This window comes from Schistocerca nitens, chromosome 5 (assembly GCF_023898315.1).
Source record: "Schistocerca nitens isolate TAMUIC-IGC-003100 chromosome 5, iqSchNite1.1, whole genome shotgun sequence".
Classification (NCBI taxonomy): Eukaryota; Metazoa; Arthropoda; class Insecta; order Orthoptera; family Acrididae; genus Schistocerca; species Schistocerca nitens.
The window spans coordinates 102,200,407-102,211,697 of NC_064618.1; the positions used below are offsets into that span (position 1 = coordinate 102,200,407).

General features: G+C 45.1%; 1 non-coding gene across 1 annotated transcript; it reads left to right on the forward strand.

Moving 5' to 3' along the window:
* The first annotated feature begins 10,649 nt into the window (after positions 1-10,649).
* Positions 10,650-10,724, forward strand: Trnaw-cca (transfer RNA tryptophan (anticodon CCA)). The gene has a single exon. It is a non-coding gene; the product is annotated as a tRNA-Trp (tRNA).
* The last annotated feature ends 567 nt before the right edge of the window (positions 10,725-11,291 follow it).

Genomic DNA, 11,291 nt, shown 5'->3' on the forward strand with positions numbered 1-11,291 from the left:
TGCCTACCTTATAGCATTACAACGTTAAATCACTACCTCCATGGTACTTTATATAGGGACCCCAAACAGTATGTGCTCGTATTCAACGTTTTCCAACTACTCTCTCTCATTCTATGTGTGGTACGCCACATTACGTTAGTGGAGCGGAATGCATGTCAGGTAAACGCAGGAGGGAATCATCAATCAGTCACTGGAAAAGATATTTTTCTAATATCAAGCCATGTTCGCAGATGTACAGCTTTTAGTTCTTTCTAACTTTTATTGGGAAAACCTAATATTTGGCTCCGCAGAGGTGTCAGTAATCGTGACTCTCAATTTTCTACGGCGTCTTAACTGTGTGTGTCTTGTAGAACTTGTTTTTCTTCTCTTAATGGTATATAATCATACGTACCTGTAAAATAAGGGCCAGAATTTAACTTTGCTTCTATTATAGTATCCCTTACTACAACGCATTAAGCTAATTCACAAAGAACATATAAGAATTAACAATCACAAACCAACTACTCTCTGTTCTGCTGATCAAACCAAAGAAAATTAATCACTGCTAGTCTTTCAATATTCAAACCCCCCATTTGACCTTCATGATTAGTGACTGCTACTATGTTCCAGACATGTTTTGAGGCATCAAGGGATCACAAATTTAGCATTGGAGGGCAGCGTGGAGGGTAAAAATCGTAGAGGGAGACCAAGAGATGAATACACTAAGCAGATTCAGAAGGATGTAGGTTGCAGTAGGTACTGGGAGATGAAGAAGATAGAGTAGCATGGAGAGCTGCATCAAACCAGTCTCAGGACTGAAGACCACAACAACAACAACAACTATGTTCCAACTTGCTTAAGCGGTAGTTCGACAAAGTTTTCAAAGTCCTATCTACCCACGCAAATTTTCTGTCCAGAACTGTGCAGCAAAATACACTCCTGGAAATGGAAAAAAGAACACATTGACACCGGTGTGTCAGACCCACCATACTTGCTCCGGACACTGCGAGAGGGCTGTACAAGCAATGATCACACGCACGGCACAGCGGACACACCAGGAACCGCGGTGTTGGCCGTCGAATGGCGCTAGCTGCGCAGCATTTGTGCACCGCCGCCGTCAGTGTCAGCCAGTTTGCCGTGGCATACGGAGCTCCATCGCAGTCTTTAACACTGGTAGCATGCCGCGACAGCGTGGACGTGAACCGTATGTGCAGCTGACGGACTTTGAGCGAGGGCGTATAGTGGGCATGCGGGAGGCCGGGTGGACGTACCGCCGAACTGCTCAACACGTGGGGCGTGAGGTCTCCACAGTACATCGATGTTGTCGCCAGTGGTCGGCGGAAGGTGCACGTGCCCGTCGACCTGGGACCGGACCGCAGCGACGCACGGATGCACGCCAAGACCGTAGGATCCTACGCAGTGCCGTAGGGGACCGCACCGCCACTTCCCAGCATATTAGGGACACTGTTGTTCCTGGGGTATCGGCGAGGACCATTCGCAACCGTCTCCATGAAGCTGGGCTACGGTCCCGCACACCGTTAGGCCGTCTTCCGCTCACGCCCCAACATCGTGCAGCCCGCCTCCAGTGGTGTCGCGACAGGCGCGAATGGAGGGACGAATGGAGACGTGTCGTCTTCAGCGATGAGAGTCGCTTCTGCCTTGGTGCCAATGATGGTCGTATGCGTGTTTGGCGCCGTGCAGGTGAGCGCCACAATCAGGACTGATACGACCGAGGCACACAGGGCCAACACCCGGCATCATGGTGTGGGGAGCGATCTCCTACACTGGTGATCGTCGAGGGGACACTGAATAGTGCACGGTACATCTAAACCGTCATCGAACCCATCGTTCTACCATTCCTAGACCGGCAAGGGAACTTGCTGTTCCAACAGGACAATGCACGTCCGCATGTATTCCGTGCCACCCAACGTGCTCTAGAAGGTGTAAGTCAACTACCCTGGCCAGCAAGATCTCCGGATCTGTCCCCCATTGAGCATGTTTGGGACTGGATGAAGCGTCGTCTCACGCGGTCTGCACGTCCAGCACGAACGCTGGTCCAACTGAGGCGCCAGGTGGAAATGGCATGGCAAGCCGTTCCACAGGACTACATCCAGCATCTCTACGATCGTCTCCATGGGAGAATAGCAGCCTGCATTGCTGCGAAAGGTGGATATACACTGTACTAGTGCCGACATTGTGCATGCTCTGTTGCCTGTGTCTATGTGCCTGTGGTTCTGTCAGTGTGATCATGTGATGTATCTGACCCCAGGAATGTGTCAATAAAGTTTCCCCTTCCTGGGACAATGAATTCACGGTGTTCTTATTTCAATTTCCAGGAGTGTATATTTCCAGCTGAGAGAGAATTACTCGACTCCTAAGGGCCAAGCCTCCTGTGAAAAGTTAGAGTGCGCGCGAATCTTCTTTGAAACTGTGCACCTGGCGTTCCATGTTATCAATGAACAACAGACCTCCAAAGCTATCGGCGATGACTGACTGACTGCGAGTCCTGCTTCGAAGAGGATCATGGCAGTCATGGAGATCATGCCCTCGCATCACTCCAAAAAGAAACAAAAGCACTGTACTAACCACAGACGCAAAGAAAATGAAGTGAATGAAATTGCAACATTGCGTACAGGGCTGTTATACATGATTTACTCGTTTCCAGTGTTCTATATTTTCCAAAGCATTATATGTTCAAGTATGACTGATGCATGAATAGAACTGTAAAGTCACTGAGCTTGCAGTGTGGTCACTAGTTGGATTTACGAGTGCAGTGCCAAGACGAAATATCCACAAAGCAAGAGGACAGTTTCTGTGTGTTGGAAATTGCGAGCTGTTTACCTATTACAACGGTGGAACCTGAATAGAGAAATGAATTATGGTATACACGCTGGTTGCCTCTGCAAACAGAAAATTACTGCTCGACCAAGTGTGCCAGATGCAACGGCGGAGAGGGTGTGGCAAAGTTTCGTGCCAGGTGGGGTAGCCGCTCAGTCCGAGGCGCCTTGCCACGGTTCACGCGTCTCTCCTCCTCCCTCCCCCCCCCACCCGCCCCCTATCCCCCCACACCCCTCGGAGGTTCGAGTACTCCTTCGGGCATGCGTGTTTGTGTTGTTCTTAGCGTAAGTTAGTTTAAGTTAGATTAAGTAATGTGTAACAATAGGGACCGATGACCTCACCACCTTCCGAGGTGGCCGAGCGGTTCTAGGCGCTACAGTCTGGAACCGCGCGACCGCTACGGTCGCAGGCTCGAATCCTGCCCCGGGCATGGATGAGTATGATGTCCTTAGGTTAGTTAGGTTTAAGTAGTTCTAAGTTCTAGGGGACTGTTGACCTCTGAAGTTAAGTCCCATAGTGCTCAGAGCCATTTGATGACCTCAGCAGTTTGGTCCCATAGTAGCTTACCACAAATTTCCAAAAAGTTTCGTACGTAGCCGGAAAAATTCAATGCACTGTGCAAATCACCTAAGTTGGAAAACCTCAGTAGAGTCTGGGAAAGATTTTGTGACGACGGTACCATCTGCAGTTCGTACGACAGTTAAACCGGAAAATTATGTCCAGCTCCTTCAGTTATGCGTTATAGTGGAGGAAGCGCTTAAGGATAAATATTTCGCCTCCAAGCTGATGTTAAGTAACGAAGCAACCTGCCGTTTATCTATAAAGATTTATCCTCCCAATTTGAAAATGTAGGGCACGGAACACGCTCATGAAATTTTGATGTATGAACGATATTCGCTGAAAGTTACTGTGTTCTGCGCAATGTCAGAAACAAAGATGTATTGGCTGCCTTTATTCGGTGAGTGTGTGACGGCTACCTCTTCCCTTTACATATAGCAGTTGTGGTTACTTCCACAACAAACTGCCGATTCGGCCGATTCGTCTTCCAAGACCGGTCTCTCGCTCATTGCAGCATAGAATTTCGTTGCTGCCAAAACGATGAATTCACGCACTGTTGTATTGGGTGTAATGGTGAAGATCACGTGGCTCTGTTCCCTTGGCCCCCATATCACCTAAACTGTGTCTTGTGTCTCCTTCCTTTGGGCCCGATTGTCGTGATGAAATAACCGCACTGCCAATAGCACTGGAATAGAGAATATTACTTGGAGATCATTGACGGGACATTGACACATGAAGAAAGGAAAGACCTCGACTGCCGCTTGGACGTCTGTCGTGTTACCAGAGGGGCACTCATAGAACATCTGTACACTGAAAAATGCAAACCTGGTGAGCTTACAGTTCTATTCGCGCAACCATCAAGGTTGTTTATCCTTTGGAAAATATAGAGCTGTGAAAGTGAATGCCTAATCCAACATAGCTTTGCGTATTTTATTGTTATCATTATTGAAATGCTAGGCATCAGCGGTACGTTAAATGTAGGACACGCACATTTTTGTGGTGGTGGGAGGGGTGGAAGGGGGCGGGGTGTAAAACTAGTAGCCTTTCCCAGAGTCTAACTGTGCATTCATACTTGACCCACTGACCATTGAGTTCACGCCTAGTAGCCTATATTTAAAAATTAACAGTCGAGATCGCAATAATATTTCTTTATTAACCGGTTCCGGCTTATCTAAAAGCCATCTTCAGAATCTTTTGGTCCCCAATGGGTGGTGCTGGCGGCTCCTCGGATTACATTACAATCGTACAGTCAACGATCATTGTGTACGATCGTGGCATCACGGAAAATCCGAGGAGCGGCCGGCACCTCCCATTGGGGACCAAAAGATTCTGAAGATGGCTTTTAGATAAGCCGGAACCGGTTAATAAAGAAATATTATTGCGATCTCGACTGTTTAATTTCAAATATAGCATCAGGTTGCTACTCTCCATAGACTATGCTGTCAAAATTTATGTCTAGTAGCCTCTACATGCATGTAGATTTTAATGGTCATCAAAATTATATTTGGTCTCTTACTCAAATTCATCGCACTCTCTAAGGCAGACTAAAGAACGGACCATGAAGGAATTATCCGAATGGGACGGAAATCCGTAGATGTAATTTACATGCACAAACAATCAAATTATTTCATTTTCAGAAGAAAATGGATATTTTATTCAAGAGAAACAGCTTCGGAAATTGAGCAAGTCAATAACGCATTGGTACACTTCTGACCCTTACACAAGCACTTGTTGGTATTGATTGGCAGCATTGATTGATGAAGAATCTCGACCCAAATTCTGTCAAAATGGAACGTTAGATGGTCAAAATCCCGAACAGGTTGAAGGGCCCTGCCTGCAATGCTCCAACCTTTCTCATCTGGAGAGAGATCTAGCGACCTAGCTGGCCAGTTATGGTCTGAGAAACATAAAGACAAGCAACAGAACAGGGGTGACCAAGAATTCAGCCCGCCAGGCGTGCTCTGCACGAGTGCCATAGGACTCTGTGAGGCCGGCACATTTCCCCCACCGCCACATAACGGTGTCTGAACGTGAGGAGGGGTACCAGAGGAAACTGCGAATGCGCTGCTTTTAAATGGCAGTGCAGTCGTATTTATACTTCACATTTCTCAACAACATAGCTCAAAAACAAAACAAATTTTCGATATTATTTGTTTTTGACTCACTGAAGACAATTTCTTCTTTTGAACTACTGTAATTAATCCAATTTTTGTCTGGTACAATCTGTCGGCATAGTGACACAAGAAGATAATTTCACAGAGTTTCGCACTCAGGTTGGCATATAATCGTGACTTATTTAGATCCATAATCGAAAACAGGTCTTTCACGACCATATGTTGGTAGAAATATTGTAGCACTTCTGCAACTTCACCATGGAGACGTGGAAACCTTATCTAAGAAAAGCAATGCAGCCGTCTTGGAAATTTTGACGTTAAAGGGATTTGTCATGTAAACAGAAATTACCTCGCAGATCAGTCAGTTATATCTGCCCATCCACAGCAGCGCTTTCAGCTGAAAGGGCGAATGGTCTCGAAAACAGCTCGAGACCACATGTAACATTGGCAGTGTTCTCAAAACGTGTAGAAAACTATCCTTACGACTCAAGCCCACAATCAATTCATCAATCCCCCCGTTTTCTTTAACACCAGAGCTTAGGGAACTGGACTGTGTCTGTCAGAACGCGCCCCTTCTGCACCACGACTTTCTTTTTAAATGCATCCCTGTCAGATCAGACAAAAGTTGTTTTCCAGGTTTCAGTATCTGTGTACTGTGGCCAGTGGACAGTCAGGTCCACTTACAATGTGAGGTTTACAATCCATTCCGGATTCAATAGTAGGGAATTTTAAATCGAAAAATCGTTCCAATCATTCCCCTTGTCTTAACTAACGTACTTTGCAGTAAAATATTTAAAGTCTCCAGAATTATTAAATTGGGTCCATTTCCTGATAATGTTCAGGACAAAAACACTCGTTGGCTGGAGCTACAGGTAAGTTATATAAGACCTGCTTTCAGCCGCGAGGGATTAGCCGAGCGGTCTAGGGCGCTGCAGTCATGGACTGTGTGGTTGGTTCCGGCGTAGGTTCTAGTCCTCCCTCGGGCAGTGTGTAAGCATAGGGACTGATGACCTTAGCAGTTAAGCCCCATAAGATTTCACACACATTTTTGAACCTGCTTTCATGTCACACTCACAATACACAGTGTGGCTTTCGAAATGTGTTTTCTTTTACAAAGTGAGCGAAAACTTTTTAGTATAAGATAATTTCGTTGTGAAAAATTGGGGAACTGATCAGCGCGAATATCTTTGCGTTTCCTGGGTCTATAACGCATGGCAGGCGACGCACTGCGAAGTATTTCGACAGGAAGAAAACAAGTCAGTCTCGCACACACAGTGAGTGTGTGTGTGTGTGTGTGTGTGTGTGTGTGTGTGTGTGTGTGTGTGAGTGTGTGTGTGCGTTTGTTTGTTGTCACAGAGAGAGAGAGAGAGAGAGAGAGAGACAGACTGAGGCAGAGAGAGAGAGAGAGAGAGAGAGAGAGAACATAGAGGAAGAGAGAGACGAAGAACAAGATGTAACTTCAGACAAATGGGGACTTAACCAACATATTTTCACATCACACTATATGCGTGCCACCGAGCTTGTGTGAGATACGTGGCTTTACAACGGTTCTGAAACTATTTCAGTTTGATTCCACTAATTTCGTGAGCATTGGTTCCATGTGCAGCATGTAACTTTCATTACCACACAAGCTCACTGGTACATAATAGTACATGGAATGGCCTTAAATGGTCTGTAGTGATTACTTTCTTTTCCTTTTCTTTTTTGATGTCAATATAAGAAACGACGGTGGGTCATGGATGGTCATTTATGGGTTCTTAAGGTATAAGATTACCATCAATCTTTACAAAATGGCAAATAAGAATGGCTTTGCCAAATAAAAAGAGCAATGACAGGATTGCCTAATTAATTAGTAACACAAGTTTGCGAATATGGGGTGCTACTAAGGATCTCCTTTTCTTTGTGTAAGCAGTGGGCGGGGACGATAGTATGTGACAGAGGCAATGTAAACAGTTCACTCAGACTGCCCAAAATTAGCATGCTTCAGTTCAGTGGTACATCTGTTAGTAATCTACCATTGTTCAGTTGTTTCATTCACTACATTCAAATCAGAGGGAGCTCAGGTATATCGACGCAGAACTGATAAGAAATATCTTAAATTCTATAAACACAAGATAAGAAATTCGTACACATATCAGCACCGTTCAGTCCATAATTTTGCGGACGAAAATATCAAGCGTATTGCTGGTCAAAGGAGGCAAGATAACAAGCATGTGACAAGTTCTGTCGACTATGACAGTGTTTAAGATTCACTGGAAATCTCAGATAAAATATTCAGAAGGAGGTGGGCCCACAATGTTATTTCCGCTTCTAAATTGCCGGTATTATTGTTCTATAACTTTACAAACCACACGTTTACTAAATTAATGAGTCACATGCTGGAAGAGTGTATTTATTACGTAATACGCACTTGACATTTGAAATACAAATCTAGACTCATAAATTGTCACAATGCTATTTCTATGTCTAAATGGTCTGTATTATTTTTCTGTGAAACACAAATTAGCTAACACAATGTCTCAGCTACTGCAAGACTGCAGTTATCGTGTAACTTACGCTTGATGTCTGAAATATGATTCTTGAACTCTTCAATTGAGTGCCACAATGATATCTGTATGTCTAAATTGAATGTGTTATTGTTCTGTAACCATAAAAAACACATGTTTTTTAAATAATGTCTCAACAACTCGAAAAGTGCAGTTGTTGTATAACATACACTCAGCAACTAAAACATGACTTTTAACTGTCAAATTACTTGACATAATTCTATTTTCGCGTCCACGTAGTTCTTCAGCAGCACAAAACACTTGCGGCTAGCACTACACGCCAAGTTACAGATGACAATTCATCTAAGAAATAAATGAGGCTACGTTACTGGTAGTACAAAAACGGGCTGACCAAGCACCAGTTTATCGTCTAAGAAAATAATGCATAAAGTACAATACAACTAACGTTATTGACTGGTGATTTATCTTTTGATATTGAACTATGCTTATCCACTGACATCACATTTCCTGGTACTTAAAAACAAGAAATAGTATTAAAAGTGATCCATTTTGATGAGATGGTTAATAATTTGTAGCGATTAAACTGCATGTTTTCGTAATACACATGTATCAGGAGAAAGAAAACTGGCGTTCTACGGATAGGAGCGTGGAATGTCAGATCCCTTAATCGGGCAGGTAGGTTAGAAAATTTAAAAAGCGAAATGAATAGGTTAAAGCTAGATATAGTGGGAATTAGTGAAGTTCGGTGGCAAGAGGAACAAGACATTTGGTCAGGTGAATACAGGGTTATAAATACAAAATCAAATAGGGGTAATGCAGGAGTAGGTTTAATAATGAATAAAAAAATAGGAGTACGGGTAGGCTACTGCAAACAGCATAGTGAACGCATTATTGTGGCCAAGATAGACACGAAGCCCACGTCTACTATCGTAGTACCTGACGGCTCAACACAAAATTTTTGTCTCAAGTACAGATAGTGTTGAGGATCAGTGGACAAAGTTCAAAACCATCGTACAATATGCGTTAGATGAGTATGTGCCAAGCAAGATCGTAAGAGATGGAAAAGAGCCACCGTGGTACAACAACCGAGTTAAAAAACTGCTGCGGAAGCAAAGAGAACTTCACAGCAAACATAAACATAGCCAAAGCGTTGCAGACAAACAAAAATTACGCGAAGCGAAATGTAGTGTGAGGAGGGGTATGCGAGAGGCGTTCAATGAATTCGAAAGTAAAGTTCTATGTACTGACTTGGCATAAAATCCTAAGAAATTTTGGTCTTATGTCAAAGCGGTAGGTGGATCAAAACAAAATGTCCAGACACTCTGTGACCAAAATGGTACTGAAACAGAGGATGACAGACTAAAGGCCGAAATACTAAATGTCTTTTTCCAAAGCTGTTTCACAGAGGAAGGCTGCACTGTAGTTCCTTCTCTAGATTGTCGCACAGATGACAAAATGGTAGATATCGAAATAGACGACAGAGGGATAGAGAAACAATTAAAATCGCTCAGAAGAGGAAAGGCCGCTGGACCTGATGGGATACCATTTCGATTTTACACAGAGTACGCGAAGGAACTTACCCCCCTTCTTGCAGCGGTGTACCGTAGGTCTCTAGAAGAGCGTAGCGTTCCAAAGGATTGGAAAGGGGCACAGGTCATCCCCGTTTTCAAGAAGGGTCGGAAACAGATGTGCAGAACTATAGACCTATATCTCTAACGTCGATCAGTTGTAGAATTTTGGAACACGTATTATGTTCGAGTATAATGACTTTTCTGAAGATTAGCAATCTACTCTGTAGGATTCAGCATGGGTTTCGAAAAAGACGATCGTGGGAAACCCAGCTCGCGCTATTCGTCCACGAGACTCAGAGGGCCATAGACACGGGTTCACAGGTAGATGCCGTGTTTCTTCACTTCCGCAAGGCGTTCGATACAGTTCCCCACAGACGTTTAATGAACAAAGTAAGAGCATATGGACTATCAGACCAATTGTGTGATTGGATTGAGGAGTTCCTAGATAACAGAACGCAGGATGAAACTTCCTGGCAGATTAAAACTGTGTGCCCGACCGAGACTCGAACTCGGGACCTTTGCCTTTCGCGGGCAAGTGCTCTACCAACTGAGCTACCGAAGCACGACTCACGACCGGTACTCACAGCTTTACTTCTGCCAGTACCTCGTCTCCTACCTTCCAAACTTTACAGAAGCTCTCCTGCGAAACTTGCAGAACTAGCACTCCTGAAAGAAACGATACTGCGGAGACATGGCTTAGCCACAGCCTGGGGGATGTTTCCAGAATGAGATTTTCACTCTGCAGCGGAGTGTGCGCTGATATGAAACTTCCTGGCAGATTAAAACTGTGTGCCCGACCGAGACTCGAACTCGGGACCTTTGACTTTCGCGGGCAAGTGCACTACCAACTGAGCTACCGAAGCACGACTCACGACCGGTACTCACAGCTTTACTTCTGAAAGTACCTCGTCTCCTACCTTCCAAACTTTACAGAAGCTCTCCTGCGAACCTTGCAGAACTAGCACTCCTGAAAGAAAGGATACTGTGGAGACATGGCTTAGCCACAGCCTGGGGGATGTTTCCAGAATGAGATTTTCACTCTGCAGCGGAGTGTGCGCTGATATGAAACCGGTCGTGAGTCGTGCTTCGGTAGCTCAGTTGGTAGAGCACTTGCCCGCCAAAGGCAAAGGTCCCGAGTTCGAGTCTCGGTCGGGCACACAGTTTTAATCTGCCAGGAAGTTTCATATCAGCGCACACTCCGCTGCAGAGTGAAAATCTCATTCTGGAAACAACCCCCAGGCTGTGGCTAAGCCATGTCTCCGCAGTATCCTTTCTTTCAGGAGTGCTAGTTCTGCAAGGTTCGCAGGAGAGCTTCTGTAAAGTTTGGAAGGTAGGAGACGAGGTACCGGCAGAAGTAAAGCTGTGAGTACCGGTCGTGAGTCGTGCTTCGGTAGCTCAGTTGGTAGAGCACTTGCCCGCGAAAGGCAAAGGTCCCGAGTTCGAGTCTCGGTCGGGCACACAGTTTTAATCTGCCAGGAAGTTTCATATCAGCGCACACTCCGCTGCAGAGTGAAAATCTCATTCTGGAAACATCCCCCAGGCTGTGGCTAAGCCATGTCTCCGCAGTATCCTTTCTTTCAGGAGTGCTAGTTCTGCAAGGTTCGCAGGAGAGCTTCTGTAAAGTTTGGAAGGTAGGAGACGAGGTACTGGCAGAAGTAAAGCTGTGAGTACCGGTCGTGAGTCGTGCTTCGGTAGCTCAGTTGGTAGAGCACTTGTCCGCGAAA